This window comes from Mastomys coucha, unplaced genomic scaffold, assembly GCF_008632895.1.
Source record: "Mastomys coucha isolate ucsf_1 unplaced genomic scaffold, UCSF_Mcou_1 pScaffold2, whole genome shotgun sequence".
Taxonomy (NCBI): domain Eukaryota; kingdom Metazoa; phylum Chordata; class Mammalia; order Rodentia; family Muridae; genus Mastomys; species Mastomys coucha.
The window spans coordinates 21140069-21161436 of NW_022196902.1; the positions used below are offsets into that span (position 1 = coordinate 21140069).

At 38.4% G+C, this 21368-nt stretch overlaps 1 protein-coding gene across 16 annotated transcripts in view; it reads left to right on the forward strand.

The window, feature by feature from the left end:
• The window catches only part of Ptprk (protein tyrosine phosphatase receptor type K), a 547270-nt gene that overhangs the window by 447957 nt on the left and 77945 nt on the right, over nucleotides 1-21368 (forward strand). The gene's annotated exons all lie outside the window — the stretch shown is intronic.

The window sequence follows — 21368 nt, forward strand, 5'->3', positions numbered from 1 at the left end:
ATATTAGCCCTCTATCAGATATAGGGTTGGTAAAGATCTTTTCCCAATTTGTTGGTTGCCGATTTTTCTTAAAGCACATAACTATGGATGTATATGGTTCCTTCATACGTAGACTTTCATGCCCTCCCTCCCAAAAAATGTATTGCTCATGGAAGAGGAAAACCCCTGAAGTTTAAAGGGCTTCTTTGCTCTGCATGATTAGTTATAGGCAGGCAGTTTGTGGCTGAGAGTTCCTGTTAATCAACACTTAATTCTAGCTGCATATTCTTGTCATGAATGAGTAGGGATAACTTCAACTTCTTCACTCTTTGGTGTTAACTTGTTTCATAAGATGACTTTGACCTGCCACCAGCACTTCCTGAAATGAGATAGATCACAATCATGGCAAAGTCTGCAGAGATAATGAATGTATTCAAGCTGGTCAAGCCATTGCTAATAAGTATAGAACAGACACAAACTTACATACGCTTTTACTGCCAATATTTTGTTTTTACCTAAGTTAATGAGGTTTGCAGAGGAGAAAAGTGCTTTAGAGAGGTTCATTCTTATGCCATAAATGTATTTAAATTCTATTTAAATAGCAAAATGAGAAAGAGCCAGTGGCATGGTTGAAAACTTTTTCAGATTGACCTTAAGTAACTAAAGATTAGTGGATTCTGTCTTTTAATAACGGATGCAGTAAGATTCCTCAGTTCAGATAACATGTTTGACCTGATTCATATTATTGATTACCTCTTTTATAATGTTAATTACCATATAATACATATAGTGTCAGAATGTTAACATAAATGTAAGGAACACTGTTCTTATTCTTTATGAAACTAAGGTTTTCTCTATTAACAAACTTAGAAATATAATTCATGAGGATATAGTTAATATTTTGACTTGCTTTCAGTAAAATTCCTGTTTTAATATTAAAAAGTAATTAAGTTTGGTTAACATATAATTAATATTTTTGAATATTCAATAGTTTAGCTTGGTGTGGTGGTTTGTAGCCATAATCCCAATATTTGGGCAACAGATAAAGGAAGATTGCCATAACTTCAGGGCCAGCCTGGCCAATTTAGTTTATATCAGGCCAACATGGACTACTGAGTGAGACTCTCTAAAAACAAAAACAAGATCAATAAATTTACAGTAACAAGCAGAACAATAATTTATGAATATATAATGTATCTAAAAAACAGTAAGAGAATAGATAATAGATGATAGATGATCATCATATATCATAGATATAAATAGATTGATAGATGAAGATAATACCTGAAAACTAAAACACAAAAAAATCTTTTTATAATTTTTAATAATGTTTTTTATTTTTAAAATGGTAATATAACATCATTTTCCCTTTCTCTTTCTTTTCTCCTGCCCCTTTCATACATCTCCAATTCATGTCCTTTCTTTTTTACTATTGTTACACACATGCACACACATACACACACACACACACACACAGGTATGCACACATGCACACATGCACTCACACAAACATTCTAATACATAAATACAACCTGCTCAGTCCTTGTAACACTACCTGTATTCATATGAATGATCTCAGGGCTTTTGGTATTGGCTTGGGAGGCTCTTTCCTGAGGAAGGTCATTTCTTCCAGTCTCAGCATCCCCTGGTTTGTTGCATAGGGTAGAGATCCTCTCCCACTTCCATGTTAACATGTCCATTAGTGTCATTGTTCAAGTCTTATTGCAGCAGCCTTGGTGAGATTTCATGGATGTAGCCTTTATAACATTTCTAGGAGATATAACCTTGTGTTTACAAACATGTTCTGCTGGCTCTTAGAAACTTCAACCCTTCCTTCCACAATGATATGAGCCCTAGATATTGAATTATGTTGTAGATGTATCAGTGGGTTCTGAGCACTGTACTCTCTCTTGTTCTCTGCATTTCAGTTGGTTATGGGATTGTGGGATTTGTTTTTGTTGTTTGTGTGTATGTTTGTTTGTTCAGATAGTCTCTATCTTTGGGGATATGATGGGTAAAAACCACATATACCTGGGCTAAAAGACAAATACTTATGGTTTTGGCAAAAAGATTTAATCAGTGGCTCCAAGAAATTGTTCTTTTTTCCTTTTTCAAAGTTTGAAAAAATAAAAGAGAATCACAAATGTTATATATAAAATAAAAAACCTAACAACACATGAAAAGTAACTGGAATGAATCTGTTGGCACTGCATTCTTTCAGAGAATGATGAGTGGAGACTTTATGACACATTAGAGAGTTGTGATAGAAGACAGTCATAGATGGTCTTTGTCTCTTCACAGTCTGCTTCAGCCACAGAACACTGGCTCACCTGGCTTTTTTAAACACTCTAAAATGGATTTCCTGAAAACTCCCTTTAGTTCTGTCCATTTAAGACGCAATATCCATTTAGGCTTCTGGGTTAGAGATGGGAGCATGTGTCTACTTCTCCTTTCAGGTCTTGGACCCCATCTTGTGTAGAGCTAACCATGCTGCCTCAGCCTCTGTGAGTTTGTGTGTACAGCCTTATTCATCTAAAGGCCTTGTTTTCTTAGTGTCCTCCATCCTATTGGGCTCTTTCAAGCTCTCTGCCTCCTCTTCTGCAGGGTTCCCTGTCCCCTAGTAGGAGAAATCTTTAGACCTGTGTTCCAAGGTCTCTCATTCTCTGCATATTGTCTGGTTGTGGGTTGTTGCAGGAATATTTTAAAAATGAATCCACCCTGCAAACTCTTTCCCACCAGAGCATGTCCCGGTAGGTTCTTGCTATTTTCTCCCAGCTAGCAGCAACATCTTGCTCACATACAACTCTTTACACACCCCCACAATCATTTGTCTAGTGCCTAGTACCTGGTAAAGCATGACTCTTAAGCTTAATTATCCAATCAGGTTTATATAATAATTAGATCACAATTACAAGATGCCAGTACAATAATTTCAGTGCCAAATGATAAAGACAAATTTAACCCAATTAATTTAACCTTGTAAAAACCTTAGCCTGGTTCTTATAACCACGCGGGGGTCTGAATCGTCCTCTTCCCCAGCCTCCATGATGATCCACTGTCGTGTTCTCCTCGTCTGGCAAGAAAGACGCGACCCGGGAACTCTTCCTTTTAGCAGTTTATTTCAGGAGCCTTTTAACAATGTTTCTCCCTCCTGCTCCTCCTGCCTGCTTCTCCTGCCTGCTTCTCCTACTTCTGGCTTCTACTTCTGCCTCTCTCGAGCCTTTACTTAAGCTCCGCCTTCCTGCCTCTAGGGAGCCATTACTTAAACTCTGCCATCTGGCCCACCCTTGGCCTTTGCGTACTCCCAAGCTCAGCCAATCCTAATGGGCTACGTAGCAAAAGCGGATAGGTCACCAGATGCGGAAGCAAACAATGGCAGCAAGCTTAGCCAAATGAGAGCTTGCTTATGAGACTGCTCGCTCTCCACAATCCACCACTACCTTCCTGCTCTCCCTTTTCCCCGCCTCTACTTCTAGCTCCACTTCTCTTTTCCTGTCCAGTCACAGGCCTGTTACTGCCCTAATGTGATTGGACAGAGAAAATACTGCAACAGTAGATCTCTATATTTGTTCCCATCTGCTGCAGGCAGTGTCTATGATGAATTGCCGGAGATTTTACTTTCATTATTTTCTTTACTTTTCATGTTTTGAAACATCGAGGAATACAGTTTGTAAATTTTACTGCCTAGAATTTTGTCATTAATGTGAATACAGGTCACATAAGACAACTTGGAGAAGCTTATAGTCTAACTCGTGAAAACAAAAGACCTGAGAAAAATTACAGTCTAGAAATGAACACATTAAAAAACTCAAGTCAAATCCATACGTATTACATACATATCCTAACATGTTGTATAAGTATGTGCAATAATGTACATATCATACATCATCATTTAATGTGGGGATCCAGCCAGCGGGCCCACACTCCGTGGGTACTCTCAGACTGGAGATTTATTGAGAACTTGTTGAAATAAGTGGGTGGGAGAGATACAAGAGAAGACACCAAGAGAACTTTATCAAGGTATGTCTTTACTTGGGAAAACTGGGTATATATAGTAAGGCAAAAACGAAACCATAAGGGAAAACCGAAACCAGCAATAGTCAAAGCACCTAACATAAACAAGAGACCGGAGGAAGGTAATTCCAACAGAAGTGAGTTAGTTGTCAGCAGTCTTTGATCTATGGCAGTCAGGGATTCGCTCCACAGGTGGCATCCACAGTCCTGGGTCCTTGGCACTGTTTCACTTTCGAAACTCTCCGGGCTAAGGGGAGGGAGTCCACAATTAACATTGTGCAGATATATCTGGTATTTTCTATCTTTTCTTAACATGTTATGTGTGTATGTGCAGTGTTGTTTCCATATCTTCCTAACATGTTATATATGTACAGTGTTGTTGCATACATATCCTCCTAATATGTTTTATAAGTATGTCCCATGTTGTGTACATATCTTCCTAATATTTGGAGACTTGAAAAATAGGGATCATTTCTTATGAAAAATGTCAGGAAGTGATGACTTCTGATTGCTGGCTTCACAAGCCAGTTGAACATTTAGTCACTTAACTGGTAGATGGTCCACCAGCAAAGTTGTAATTGACACGTTCCTTGTGTTCTTCTTAGAGGGTTATTCGCTCATTTGACAAAGTCATAAAAAGTAAATAGATGAGTCAGGTACGAAGTTTGTGTCAGAATAGCTCCAGGCCACAGAATTGTCATGGGTTCCTGAAGGAGCTCCACTTTTGGTGAGGAGAGTGTATTGGTTATATTCTGTAATTAAACAATAGCATAATCTACTTAAGGAACAGTGTTTGGTTTTGTTTAGTTTTGTCTTGTCTTGTTTTGTCATAAGCTTCCAGAGGGCTAGATGTCCATAATGGTGCAGAAGGCATGTCAGTCAGATGCTGAGAGAGAACGACTCAACCACACACACATGAAACAAGGAGCAGGATGTGAGACAAGGCTATATATAAACCCTAAAGACCCACTCCAGGGATTACTCTCTCCAGCAAGGCACCACATCCTAAAAGTTCCATTAATGTCCTAAATAATGCTATCAGCAAGGGACAAACTGTTCAGATACATGACCATGTGGAGGACATGTCTCATTCAAATCACAACAGAAGATAGAAAGCATGTAGCTGAAACTGAAATAATGCAAAGAATTCTAAAATCATGACATATTCGATGAAGAAAATGCAATTGTCTGACATGATTTCAAGTGACTTCTTTAAGTGAAGCTAATTCTGATAGGATTTCAGATAAATCCTGTCTGAAGTGATGTTTGAGCTAAGACATCAATGAGAAAAGTATATAGAGCCTGTCCTATAAACTGCCTGAAAAGCTTACCAAAGAGAAGAAACAATAAACAAAGACTTTGATACAGAATCAAATGGGTTCTGTGGAACAGTAGAGCTTATTGGAGCTTGTAAGCCATGCCACAGAGCATGTGTGCTGCTCTACATGTAAAGGGGAAGCAGTGCAATACAGAATTATGATTTTCTTCTTGCTTTTAAGGATTACTCTGGATGATCCAGAGAATGGATGACAGTGTCCACTTGTGTTAAGAAGGTCCATGTTGCTAGGAAGAAAGTTGTGATTTTAAATGCCAGGCATGTTGGTTGCTAGGCTTACATCAATGGCAGTAGACTGAGTTGAATCTATAGAGATTGTTGAGAGATTAAATTTACTATTGGAAGAACAGGAAAATTAACGTAGGCAGAATTTTGATCTTTGCAATTAAATGAATGACTTTTCCATTTAATTTGGTTGTTTAATATTGTAGAGGAATTGTCTTTGATATTCATGAGGAATCTCCCTACTGTTTGCACAAGATGAAAATTGAAAATGAAGGATTTGAAAGCCTAAGTATATAACTCAGTGGTAGAGTGTTCACTTACTATGCCCAAGGTCCTGGTTCCAGTCATAAAGAGGGAGGGAGGGATGAAGGGAAGGAGGCAGGGAAGCCACAGTGGTCACAGTGGGGAAGTCAAGGTGACAGAAGCCAACAGAGGCTGGTCCTGTTATGTGCACAGTCGAGAAGCAGAGAGTAACGCTTTGCTCACTTCATCTTCTCTAATTTTCTTCCACAAGTCAGAATCCTATGCTCAGAGAGTAGCCTTGCCCACAATTTATCTCCTAGATAATTCAAGATCCTGTCAAAATGGTAATCAACACTGGCCTTCACAGAAAGAATAGGCAGGTCTGGGGTTGATATAGTAGAACAATCATTCTTCATGAGAAAATAGAATTATCCTTTCGAAGTTCAAAAGTTAATTAGGAATTAATATTCCAAAGGTATATGAACATTATTTTTCAGAATTTTATGGATTTTAAGACCATCTAGTCTAATATGCGCATTCGCGTGCGCGAGTATGTGTGTGTGTGTGTGTGCATGGGGGTGTGCACATATGCATGTGTGCGTGTATGTGTGTGTGTATGTGTGTGTGCATGTGTATGTGCATGTGTGTGCATGTGTGTATGTGCATGCATGTGTGTGTGCATGCATGTGTGTGTGCATGTGTGTGCATGTGTGTATGTGCATGCATGTGTATGTGCATGCATGTGTGTGTGTGTGTGCGTGTGTGTGTTTCTTTGGCCAAAAATTATAATTTGTTATTAAACTATGTCTAATAAGGAATGGGTTTAGTTTGTTTATTTGGTTGTTTACTTTTCAGAGCAGGGTCTCATTGTGTTGTCCTGTCTGTCTTAGACTCACATGTGTCACTATGTAGACCATGCTGGCTTCAAACTCACAGACATCTACCTGCTTCTGCCTCCCAAGTGCTACTATGATTAAAGATGAGTGCTACTATGGCTATCAAAGAAAGGTTTTTGACACCCAGAAGTAGAATCCTACTATACCCTTTCTGTGAACATGGAACTTACTTTGGAATTGGACAGTGAGCACAGCTTTTAAGAATTTTGGGGTCAAAGAGGCAAAAGACTGAATTGCCTTCATCAAGCTGTCAGAGATGAATATTAGTGTCTCTGCAGCAAGGATCAGAGTGAGACGAATAATTTGTTATTGGAAAGGGATGCTTGTTTCAGAATAGAAATCCAACTGAATTGTGTTATACAGTTATATAGAAAGCAAAATTTATAAAACTCGAACTTGAATATAAGGTAAGGAGGTTTCCAAGAAATATCGAAAATACACTCTTGCCAAAAAACAAGCATACACATACACTTGCAAACACACAAGATTGCATGTTAGTACATACATGTGTAATATACATATATATATATCTGTACATAGAAAGGCATATGTAATATAAACTATTTAAATTTTTTATTTTACTTTTAATTGTGTTTATGTATCTGTCTGTGTGTCTGTCTTTGTGTGTTTGTCTGTCTTTGTGTGTCTGAATATGTGCTTGTCTATATGTTTGTGTCTGTGCATGTGTCTGTCTGTGTGTCTCTGTGTATGAGTGTGTGTGCCTATCTACATATGTATGTGCCTGTGTGTGTGCATGTATGCTTGTGTATGAGTACAGGTCCTTGCCAAGTTCAGAAGATGGTGTCAGATGCCTTGGAACTGCACTTACTGACCACTTGATGTGAGTTTTGGTATGAGCTTAACTTCTGAGCCATCTTTACAACCCTTAAGGACTTAAATTTTATTTTACATGTGCACCATGTGTATGCGTGGTGCTCACCAAAGGCAGAAGAGAGTATTGGGTCCACTGGAACTATAGTCCCAGATGATAGTGAGCTTCTATGTGTGTGCTAGGAACCAAACCTGGCTTCTCTACAAGAGTAGCAAGTGCCCTCAACCATTAGACCATCCTTTAAAGCCCCTAAATACCTGATTCTACCATTTACACAATTACTGTATAGATGCCTCAATCTAGTCTGTCGTTTGAAAAAACCAAATGTTAAGTCAGAGAAAAGCTCAAGTGTTTTATTCATAGATATTAAAAACAGATCGTTAGAGTGAATCCCTGCTTTAAAAGGATTATACTTCATATTGCAATATTATAGCAACACTCCCTCTGCCAAGCTTTCTATATTTATCCTATTGTAAGGAAAAGAAATTAAAATTCCATTCAGTCTCATCAAGACACATTTGCAGAATATTACAGAGTACTAGTTTATGATTATCACTCTATTATAGACAAACAAAATATTCTTTATCCTCTATCAGTTTAGTGTCTGAAATTATAGATTCTATTTGGATTTTAATGAAATGTGGATTACTTTGAAGATTATCTCTGATTTAATAAATGACATTAGAGTAGAAAGTGAATTGAATCTTTCTTGAATGAGCAGTGACCACTATGAGTTAGTGATTGGAGCAAAAGATATTAAATGATGTATTTTGAATTTGCCCTATGTATTTAAAATTATATCAGAACAGAAAATGACTTTGGTATGCATTTTAGTTTTCTTGACACAAATGATGTGACCTCTTTTGCACTTGCAAAACTCATAAGGAAATTATAATTTATTTTAAAATACTATTTTTGAGTTTCATAGTATGCTACAGGGAAGTATGCCATATACTGGAACACATGTAATATTTAGTGTGCGTCAATTTTAAAGAAAGAGAAAATATTTTCCCAATATCTGAGTAGTTGTAAGTTTGTTACCTTATTCTGAATAATTGAATTGCCTGAGTTTCACATTTTTAGAATCTTGTTTATAATTTTTACATTTCCTTTTCTATATTTCAGAGCTCTTGAACTATTTCTACCTTTCCATAATCTGTGAAAAGTCTCGTTTATATTTCCTATTGCTCATGGAAATGTAGAAACGCTCATGATAAAATGATCCTCGTAGCATTTATACAGCCCTGAGAGTAGCAGAAGTTTACAGTGTGGGTATCCCTGATCCCTTGGGGAAGACACCAATTACCCTCTTAGAAACCCTTTAGGTGTTTGCTGTACAGGAATGCCTCCGCTATTGTTGATTCAAAAACAGTGTTTGGTTTGCTGGGTGTAGCTGCTATTTACAACACCTGATTTTCCATCTGTGCCCTTAACACTCCAGCCTGCTTTTGCGTGTGGAAGCCACCCAAGTCTTGTGCATTTCCTATTTGCTGCTGTTTGCCACAAGAAACCCCACCTGGGCCATGGTTTCCCTTATCCACACTGAAAACTGTCCTCTGCATTCTGAACCTTGTAGAAGCCACTCTGTGTCATGCAATTATTGTTCTTTCAACAAGTTCAGTCACAGGGAGAGATGGTTTGAGGTAGCTGTGGTTTTGTGTGAAGCTATCTATGCAAAAGATAATATAGGAAACAAGAAATGTAGTAGAAATGTAAAGGGGGTAAAGATCATATGAAACCTGCAGGTTGAGACATCATCTCATTAATTTGGACTTCCTCTGAGTAACATTCTTGCCAGTAGTATGGGTACACCTCACTTTAGTGCTGTGCAGATTCTTTAGCCCAGTTTCACATAATCATGGTGATAACAACCATCCCTTGAGTTCTCCTTTGTTCCTTACTTTGTGCCCTATACACAATGGATTTACCCACAGTGATTCACTCAGAAAGTATTGCCTATATGCTATCTGTCAGATATTGGAGGTCCAGGAAATACACTGTAGAAGAGGAGGCATGATGTCTGCATAAAGAGTTAGTGTCAGAACTAACTTCAGCGGCAGCTGTTACAAGTTGTAAGATATGTTCTTTCTCTGGCTCACTCCCCAATTCATTGCCGTACATCTTGAAGTAACGTGTCATCAATTCTTGTAACATAGAACTAGTTAATCAACCCCCATCAACCACAGATATTCTTATGTATTTTAAATACAGACAGTTTGGCCTCTGGCTTTGTAAAAACAAGTCATTAATGTACTATTATGTTATAGATAGAAAATTGTGTGTTTGTATATATGTATACATATATACAAACATATATATATATATATACTTATATTATACAATTATATATATATAAGTACACTTATAATATATATATGTATATATGTATATATATATATTAAAGTACACTTTGAATCTTTGATACATTTGACTATTGTAATGGTACCTTTCAAGATCTGGCTATTTTTCATTGTTATTAATGTTGTTGCTGCTGCTGCTGATGTTGCTCTTGTAAGTACTTGATATGAATGTGTGTGTATGGACACACATATGATATGTTATGTGTGTACAAATAAAAGGAGAGCTTTGTTTGGTCACTTCTCTTCTACTACCTTTGCCTGGGTCCTGAGGATCAAGTTCAGATCATCAATTGGTATTGCAAGTCCTTTGCCTCCTAAGCCAGGTAGAACTACATATATTTCTATACCTATCTTTATATATGAAAATATTTTAGTATTTCTTTAATCCTCAAATAATGGTTTAAAGCTTGAAGCTTTTAGCTTAAGCTATGTCTTGGGTATATTTTCATGTTCAAAAATATAGATGAACTTTTGTTTGATGTATGTAAATTTCTTCCTGTGTTGGTGGCCTTTTATGTTGCTCAAATTTCTAGTAGCTACAGAAATTCAGTAGTCATTGGCTGAACTCCACAGGAGAAGGAATTCCTGGAATCAGTACTAGGTAATCACATTATATATGTCTATTTTAGAATAGTTACACTATTTTAATCCTCTAAAATCCTCTAAAAATAACTGCACAACTTTATATTTCATACCATATGTTAAATGCTTTTTTTTCCTATACCCTTATCCCTACTCATTGGCAGGGTTGCTCACATTTTGTGATGTTTCATTGTTAAATAACTTGTATAATGGTATTACCTATCATTATCTAAAACAAGCCCATAAAGAACAAAGATGAAAACCCTGTTAACTATTCAATTGCTATGGTGCATTTTGTTTAAAGTTGATGACAAAATAATTCAGTAAACATCCAAAGCATTTTATTGATGGATGATCCTTGGGGAATCCTAAAGATTTTTCATTTTGCTTCGGTGTGCCTTTAAATGTATATTAGCCCTGTCATTTCCTGAGCCACAATAGATTCTAAATTGTCTTAGTTTGTAATGTAGGTTTATCAACCTTTGGCTGTCTCTGATATCAGGATTCTGCAGACATTCTCATGGAATTGGGCCATATCCCAAGAAGTTGCAAAAGTTCTACTTTTTTTTTAAATAAAACTAAAATGTGTCAAGAAGAAGGAGAAGAATAATGAGGGACGGTTATGTAGATACATAAATGATGTTGAGACACATCATTTAAGCCAGTTGGCAGAAGCAACTGTGGGGAGTATTTTTAAATGTACTGTAAAGAGAACCACACTTTAACATGTCTGGTTTAAAGTCAGTCTTCAAAAAATTCACACATAATTTTTTGAGGAGTGACAGCAAGATAGTTGTCACAACAGTTCTAACGAAATGCAGTGTGTGCATCTGTGTTTTAAATTTTCTGCAAAATAAAGACCTGCATCTCTTGGAAGGTACAGAACAGGCTGAAAACAAAAGTCAGGGAAGTATGCCCGTCACTGCCTGACTTCTGTTTACCATATGTTTTAATAAGAATCTATTGAGTCATAGACATCATTCGAACAGAAATTTTTACAACCCCAAAATGTAGTTTTGCTCTCAACAATTATTTCAAACATCCTAAGAAAAACAGTGTCATTTCACCATGACGTATTATATAGGAAATGAATTCCATAGAAAAATGAAAGGAGAATTTTGATTGCTCAGATCTGGATTATTTGTTGGTTTTTTGTTATTTCAGAGCTGGTAAACATTTAGACGAGGACCCAGAACCTCCCTAACCCGTTGTCATGGCAACATGCTTTTTGTCACTCAACAATGCTCTTAGTTTTAGCAGATAGCCTTCCATTATTGTCTATTTAATCCAGACTTCATGATTAACTGTGCAGTAGCACCTTCATTGTGCTAGACTTATTTCCTGAGCATATGTCTCAAATAAATAATGCTCTCAATTGATTTCTAAACATCATTTTAATATAGGTAGGCATCGTTAAAGCCATGATGGACATGTCATAAGAGACTCAAAAGTTGAGTGAGTATCAGAGGACCAGCTTGTTTATCTCCATTCCAGAGAATAGTTGCTCATAATAAAGGGTGTCTAAAAGTGGCCAGAATGAATGTTTCTGAAGCTACTGGAAGGATGGAAGAATAAGAGATAGCGGCTTCAGAATGTCCCATGTTTTGCAGATTAATTCAGTTATAAGAAGTAGCAACCTAAATGACTTAGTGCTTACATCTTTTCTTCTCCCAAGGAGAATCTACTAGTGATCAAATGAGTAGTCCTGTTTAGACAGATCAGGAAGAAAAATCTGATTAACCCACAATAAAAGGGAAGAGTATGCAGAGCCAATACAGAAAAGAAGATGTACCTCCCCACACAATTATGATAATAAATTAGGGAAAAAACAGACAAATGAAGTTGTTAGTGCCTTAACAGACCAGATTGATTGGCATATCTTTTCTGGCCTCCTTTGGAATTTTTTAATCTATTTTTGCCTCTTATTCAATCAGGTCTCCATTTATTTCAGAATTCCCTTTTGTTTAGTATTTGTGATATTTTTAAGTGTAGCTATTCTCTGAACCACAAACATGAATACGGTGTGTTTTATCACCTTCAGACACTCACCATCCTTAGTATTGTCCCTGACTCTTTCTGTCTTGCCACTTTCTTTGGCTGAAGGTTATCATCTCATTTGTACATGGCTAGTAATTCTGATTTAACTAGTATTTGGTTATTACTAGATCTATAAAAATTGCTATCCTCTTTCCATACTCCTCTCCTGTTAGTAACTACAAACCAGTTTGGCCATCCATAAGATTAAGTATCTGTCTAAAGTCTTTGTTCAGAGTCTGGGGAACAGCTAAATCAGTCAGAGTGTGCCATACAAGGATACACATGTGGACCTGAACAACTAACTCACAGAGAGGCAGGCTCCTGTAACCCCAATACTGAGGAAACAGAAGCAGGAGAAACCCTGGGGTTTCCTGGCCTAGACAACTGAGAGGCTCTGACCATTCCCCAAAAGAAAAGGTGGACAGGGCCTGAGAACACACACACACAAACAGACACACAAACATATATATGCCATGCATATATCATGTATATATATGACCTTGGCAGAAAGCATAGAGGGATTCAGTAATGTCTTACTAAGAAGCCATTATCATAGATTGTCTTAGTGGGCTGTGGGCCTTGAATGTTTTATGCAGTGAGAGATGAGTCCTGAGTCTTCATTGACCTGCACAAACACTGTCAACACATTAGTGTTTGTTTTACTTTATCATGCTTGTGTGCTTCCTCCCCAGCCAACCACCTCTGCTATCAAACTCCTGTTGGTACCTCACATACCTTCACACTGCAGTTTCCTTTTTGATTGAAACATTACATTCAGTTAATCTATGAGTATTTAGTAAGATCATCTACTTCACACAATCTGATTCACATTTCAGTCATCAAACCCTGCACCTACACTTGAGATCACCTAATCCATTTAATTGAAATTAAAAGTGAAACAAAAACTGCCATTTAAGAATTATGTGACTTCAGTGTTTTCTTTTTTCCTTCTGATAGCCATTTAGCCATCTTAAGGGGAATGCCAATTCTATAAAACTTGAACAGTTGTTTTTAAATTTACTTTATAGTATTCTGGCTACTTAATATAGTTAACTGAATGAATGAATGAATGAATGAATGAGTGAGTGAGTGAATACAGTTATTTGTTAAATGTGCAACTGTATTTCACCAGTGAAGATCTGATTGATCCTTTTACTAGAGGGAACCTTTAGTAAACACTTCCATGATTGAAGTTCTACTGATCAGAACTGGGTTATCAGTTTGAATGCAGAGCATTCCTCTTGAATCACTTCTGAGAACACGGGGGGGGAAAGTCACTCATGTGCTGCTTGGACCTCTTTCCCTCTAACAAAGTGGATTTTCACACTATAATCTCTGTAACCATGTGTATGGATTTTCCTGTGATATTTTTGATGGACTATCCCTTTAAATAACCTAGTAATTTAATTCTGAGGATGGTTGAGATGGGTATTGATGAGGTGCAGCTTTTCCTAGAAAGTTAGTTGATGTTTAAGGAGGGAGTCCTTCGTGGAAGGGAATGCTTCCCTTTCCGTGAAGATGGTCATCATCTAAGGATTTCACATACTCCTGTGCAGTCACTGGATCTCGGTCAGACACAGTGGTGTTGTTTTAGTTAGATGTTGGCATTATAAATCTGACCTTCAACAATTGCCACCACTTTCCCTGATTTTATGCTATAGTATGGTCAGGTGTATTGAACAGTAGCCACTATCCAACTGAAAGGTTATGCCCCAAACTCCAAGTGTGACCCTCCTGTTCCCAAATCAGTAGAACTTTTCCATTTTGCTTCCTGGGGACTGTGTGCAACTAGAAATACGATAGAAACACTTCTGATAAGTCCCTTTCCAGGCCTGTACTCTGTCTTTTGCATCTTCACATCATCTTCACATACCTGGTTTCTGCCCCAGGAGCTCCCATTGCATAAACTGATTTTGGGGTGGACCTGTGTGTCCAAATTGAGTTTTGAAAAAATATTTATCCTCTAAAGTTCCAATAAATATTGTCCTTAGCCTTTTTGGTCTACACAAGGCTGGTGCTTGTGAAGTAACTAGATGTACATGTATGACAAATGCTACTGTTGGGTGCAGAAGACACTCAGACAACAAATAATGAGCACAAACAAGATTTCTTTCCCTGGAGGAGCAATCAGTGGAGGGAGGGAGAGGTGGCAAAGGCAGACAGCTAGCAGCAGCAGCAGCAGCAGCAGCAGCAGCACCATCAATAACATTAGCCAGTAAGCAGGCAGCAACTGTATTTTGCAGGAGTCGGTTTTTAAGTAGAAAAAGTCTTAGCTAGGGTGAATTGGTAATTTCTAATTGGTCATATTAGCCAAATAGTGAATTTTGGTTTTTGGATCTTAGTGTTTTGTCTCATCAATGAGTCAATAGCTGAATAAGGAAATGGGCCTTGGGAGATTGCTTTAGGAATGTCATCTAATGGTTTAGCCCAAAATCAGTTTAGCTCCTGGGGCAAGAAGCAGTTATGTGAAGATGATGTGAAGATGCTGGGAAGTAGAGGAAGCAAAAACTAGAGAACTAACCAGGAAAAGAACTTATCTGAAGTGTTACTACCAAATTTCCAGTTGCCCACTTTCCCCTCGTAGTTACATGAACGGCATTTAGTATTTCCTTAACTTTTCTATATCTTCTTAAAATGGAAAAATCATTGAGTCATTCATAAGTAACAAGACAAGTATTCAGTCGAACATCTCTGGGACTGTCCCTCAGTCCCCTGGAAATATGGCTGATGAAGCTATTGGTGTGGTAGCCCTTTCAAACCTGAGGGTGAGCACGTTTACTGATCTGAATTTCATGAGCAGCTACATTTGTGGGAAACAGACTTATCTTTCACACAGAACAGAAGCCAGGAGGAGGAAAACCACAAGAGACTGAAAAACAGCACAGAGAAACTCAACCACCCGGAAGGTGGGGTGGAGCCAAATGCAGCAGGCAGTGACTGGAAGGGAAGGGTAAGTGGGAGTTAGGAGCCTGCCCAGAACAAGGAGAAGCTCTGGGAAGCTCAGTGTCTGCAGTGTCTAGAAGCTACAAACTGGGAACAGGCCTTGATGTGAGAGCAGGCCTAACAAAGCAGAGACATTAAACTTCTCAGGTGATGCTCTGCTGTGGGAGCTGGTTTTCCCTGACCTGTGGAAGCCTACCACACTGCAGGTGGTAGCTTTGCCCACGTGGACAAGACTCAGAAAAAGTACATTAAAATAGGATGTCTGAGTTTAAGGAGGCTATGTTACTGGACACGGGACAGGGCATTGGACATGTCCAATATTCTTCCTGTAGGAAAGGGAAATTGGAAGAAATGTGTATTTGTCAAGTTCCAGAGCTACAGATGGGAAGGAAGGTAGAATGGCGGGCAAGATCAAACAGTATGGGTTAGACAAACATTTGGAGGTGGGTAGTTTATTAGAAAACAGGGTCATAATTCATTCACAAGCAAAGAATTGGCATTTTCATTGTTTGCCATAGGCTCCTCACCCCAACAGCAACGCCAGAATACCATCGTGGCCACTCTTACCCTTACTTCTCCTGCTACTTCTGAAGCTTTAGGTCCTTTTCCATCGGACATCCCACCTTATATGGACCCCTGATACCGACTCTACAGCATTTATATGGCACTTAGGTAGGATTTGCACTTTTCCAAACAAGGTGTAAAATTTCACACAGTAACAGTCAGAAAAAATACAGATGTATGTGCATGCATGCATAAGCACACATGCCAGGGTGGAAACCAATGATCTTGGATCTTCCGAGAAACTGTGGCCTTTGCCAAATGACTTGTCCCCATTGCATAAACTGTAAATACAGCTGAACGAGTAATGTATTGGAATTCCAAAGTGGAATTCCATTATCTCTGTTTCAAGTAACGCATCCTCTCTATCACTTCAAATATTGAGTGTCAACATGCACTTCTTATTTCCGTTCTTTAATGGTAACTATTTGATACCTATGATGCTGTACACCTGTAATTCCAGTATTTGGAAGACTGAGGTAGATTGACCAAAAGTTCAGTGTTGCACTGGCTTCTATAATAAGACTCTGTCTCATTTTTTTTTCTGCTAAACTGCCCTGATTTGGCAATATGTAGTAATAATTTCAAACTTAATATTTTATTCTGAGTTGTCATTTTCCTATTATTTCACTTCATTTAGTTTTTTTTTAATCTAATCAGTCTAATAACTATTTGTGGGGAAATAAAAACATGTTTTGAGTCTGCCACACAATGTTCAGATTCCCCTAGTAACTTCCATGAGAAAGGTTAGGTATGAGACTGGCATGTTTTTGAGAATTCTTTTTGTGGAAGCTCCCTTAGGTTAATAAAAGGCAAGCCTGATGGGGCCTAGCTTTTCAAGGGAAACCCCCAACAGCTACCTGATGAACCTCACTCATTCTATGAAAGCCAAGACGCCCTCTCCTTTCTGTGTGAGTCACACAGAAGGCTTTGATGAGATAAACTAATCCAAAGAAGCAGTTTCAAGGTGACCAGATAGAAGGGGGAACTAAGAAACTTCCATGTCTCTGATTACACAGTCACCTAATGGGAAAACCAGACTTCAAGCCTGTATTCCAGTTGATTTCATTTGTTCTGACCATTGGGAGTCATTTCTGGTTGAGATAGAAATACCACCTTTTAAGTTACAAATACACAGATACAATAGGGTTTTGTCTTTCAAAATGTGTGTGTGTGTGTGTGTGTGTGTGTGTGTGTGTGTGTGTGTGTGTTTCCTTGAAAGTCTTTATTAATCCTAAAGTACCAATTTTTATTGCCAAATGAAGGTAGATTCTTGTATGACTCTTGTTGCCTTTTACCTTCTGAACAGATCCCTTTCACCTGGCTTCTAACTCTCCCTTTTTCTGTAAGTGCTAACTGCTAGAGGGTGAGAATCCCAGCAGAGATCTCTCTCTGGCCAGGGACTTGGCTTACCATTTTTTAGCCTTAACAGCCTATTAGCATTGAAGGGATAAGGAAGAAACACCAACCCTTTAATATCAAGACACAACAACTTCAGAGCTCCCTCAGAGATCACATGGAATCTTAGCTCCAGTCTAGACTAGGTCTTTCCTTAGCTCCTTTCCCAATCTATCTCACTTAACCTCTCTCCCACTCACTGGAGAGCATGCCCTTTCTGAATTTTATTACCTGAATCCTTGTCCCAGGCTCTGCTTCAGGGAAGCCTAACCTAAGACAATAGATCCAATGGCACAGATTCTAACAATTTTTCATCTGCGTTGTTCTATCAAATATTTAAAACACTTTTTGTAATTTCTGACAGAGGGCTATTATCCAATATATACAAAGAACTCAAGAAGTTAGGTGCAGGAGAGCCAAATAACCCTATTAAAAACGGGGTACAGAGCTAAACAAAGAATTCTCAACTGAGGAATATGAGAAGCTGAGAAGCACCTAAAGAAATGTTCAACATCCTTAATCATCAGGGAAATGCAAATCAAAACAACCCTGAGATTCCTCCTCACACGAGTCAGAATGGAAAAGATCAAAAACTCAGTACATGCTGGCGAGGTTGTAGAGAAAGAGGAACACTCCTTCGTTGCTGGTGGGATTGCAGGCTGGTACAACCACTCTGGAAATCAGTTTGGCAGTTCTTCAGAAAATTGGACATAGTTCTACCTGAGGACCCAGCTATACCACTCCTGGGTATATACCCAGAAGATGCTCCAACATGTTATAAGGACACAGGCTCCACTATGTTCATAGCAGCCTTATTTATAATAACCAGAACCTGGAAACAACCCAGATGTCCCTCAACAGAGGAATGGATACAGAAAATGTGGTACATTTACACAATGGAGTACTACTCAGCTATTAAAAACAATGACTTTATGAAATTCTTAGGCAAATGGATGGATCTGGAGAATATCATCCTGAGTGAGGTAACCCAATCACAAAAGAACACACAAGTTATGCACTCACTGATAAGTTGATATTAGCCCAGAAGCTCAGAATACCCAAGAGATAATCCACAAACCACAAGAAACTTAAGAAGAAGACCAAAGTGTGGATACTTTGATAGAAAGGGGAACAAAATACCCATGGAAGGAGTTGCAGAGACAGAGTATGGAGCAGAGATTGAGGAAGGACAATCCAGAGACTGCTCCACTGGGAATCCTTCCCATATTCAATCACCAAACTCAGACACTATTGTGTATACCAGCACATGCTGGCTGACAGGAACCTGATATAGCTGTCTCCTGATAGGCTCTGCCAGTGCCCGACTAATACAGAAGTAGAGGCTCACTGCTATCCATTGGACTGAGCACAGGGTTCCCAATGAAGGATGTAGAAAAAGGACCCAAGGAGCTGAAGGGTTTGCAGTCCCATAGAAGGAACAACAATGTGAACTAACCAATACCCTCAGAGCTCCTAGGGACTAAACCCCCAACCAAAGAGTACACGTGGTGGAGCTCATGGCTCCAGGTGCACATGTAGCAGAGGATGGTCTAGTCCGTCATCAATGGGAAGAGAGGCCCTTGGTCCTGTGAAGGCTCTATGCCCCAGTGTAGGAAAATCCCAGGGCCAGGAAGTGGGAGAGGGTGGGTTGGTAAGCAGGAGGAGGGAGGAGGGAATAGGGTTTTTTTTATCAGAGGGGAGACTGTGAAAGGGGATATCATTTGAAATGTAAATAAAGAAAATATCTAATAAAAAAGAAATAATATATTAGAAGAATTTGGTATTTATGAAGCTTTTAAATGAATATTCAATCAACAAAATAGGCTATGGGCAAAAATTTAAAAGGTCACATTTTTTAGACACCCAGTTTTCTGAAGACTCTGAACTCTGAATGGGGTGACATGTTATTTATGTCATGTGATAACCACATGACTTACATCACTGTCCAGCATCCATATTTCTTCACTGAATGAGGTAATAGAATGTCCATCCAGGCAATACATAGCTATTGCCACTGTAGACAGATGCCTAGTAGTAGATTCTGCTTTTTTAAGGACTTGATGCATGCTTAGACAAGGATGGGATGGGTAAACACATCCTGCTTACCTAAGAGCTGTAAATGTTGCCCTGTGTTCCAGGAAAACTGTCTGTTAGCAATAAAGCAGATACCAGTGTAAATGCCATGGTTGGTCATGTGAGCAGTCAAAAATCACAACCCCCCCTGAGCATTCTGATGTGAGGGATTTCGAGAAGGGTTCATTATCTTTTCTGCTATACTGTACTGAAATTATCAATAGGTAAGTACTTGTTGGAGTCTGCCTTCACACGTAACGTAGCAGATGAAATTGTTTATCTAAATCAGTGAAGGAAGTAGGACACTGGTTAGAATTCTGGGTCAAGGACAGTGTCAGCTTATGCTGTATTCTACATAACACAACGGGAAGTCAGACTATGAATAATGACCTCAACGGCTGCACATAAACAAACAACAACAGAAAGACCATTGTGTAAAAGCTACTAAATAAAAAGAACACACGTACATTACTTCACATTCATGTAAAATTATGTGACCTTCTTGAGAATACATTGCATCTCAAGAATTTCTTGCTTTCTTTTGTTGATGCAATAACGGTGGTAAGAGCCAATCACTTCAAGGCACTTTGATATACAGTCAGTGGTACTGAAAGCAAACCAAGGATTGAGGACAATCCATCTCATTTGAAAGATAAGTCTTCACAGCATATAGTATAACTTGTCTAAACCATCCAGTTAGTTTTGTTTTGCTTCATTTTTTTTTTCTTCTGGAAACATTTTTTTCCATAGTTTATATAGAGTGAGAATCTCACACTTAGTGCAAGTGCAATTATTTTAGCAATTATGAGAAAACTTATTATGGCCAGACCATGTTGTTTTATTGGATGTGACGGAAAGATCACTTGATACACAAACCAACAGGTGAAAGTGAAGTATAGAATTAGGTGCAAGAGCCTGACGCATTCTACAAGAAGAATTGATATGGATGATATGAATGAGTAAGGCTGATGAGAGGTTCTGCAAGCTAAAAAAGCACTTAGGAACAGTGTTATATAAATACACCTGCCTATGTCTGTCTGATATAGAAGTTACTGGTTTGAGGAGTAGTATGTATGTGCACATGTTCATATGTGTTCATGTGTGCCTCCATCATGTGTGAACCCAGAGTTTGACACCAAGCATATTCCTCAATTACTTCCCACATTATATATGTGTGTGTGCTAATTTTTATTATTTTCATTTATTTTATGTGTGGCTGAAAGATTTTGTGTACACATATACTTGCTGTGCTGTGCTGTGCTGTGCTGTGCTGTGCTGTGTATGTGTGGAGGTCAGCGAACAACTTTTAAGAATCACTTGTCTCCCATATCAGTATGTTTAGAGAGGAAGAAATCCAGACAATGTAGCTCTGTGCTGAGGGGTGTCTACAGTCACAAGCAGCAGTTGAGGCTGCAAAGTTATGCTCACATAGGGTTTCGGGAGGCGGTGACATCTGGTTTTGACCCCTTTGTGCTGCCTTTGGATTTCTCAGTCCCAGAACTGTAATCAGGATACAATATTATTTCAGCCACCAGACTTGCAATAGCATCCTGTGGCTGTGGGAAACTGATGTGCACAAAGAAAATTACTTTATGACTATTTCTCTTAGTGTTTAGTCAGCACCTTATACAGAGGGAATAGAACTAGACTTTTCTAATCTAAAAAACATTGATTTTCATCTTTATTTAAATGTGTTTACTTATTCTTTTTCCATCAGGAGGGACAATTTAGCAAAAGATTTATGTGTTGCTTCCTTTGAGGTTCAGCTTAAATAACTTTGATATAACAAAAGTTGGAGAAAACAATCTATCTCAATCAGAGACTTTGGAAATATGATTTCATACAAACTAATGAAGGAAAACAAAGCCTGGCCTCAGGGGAGAGAGTGT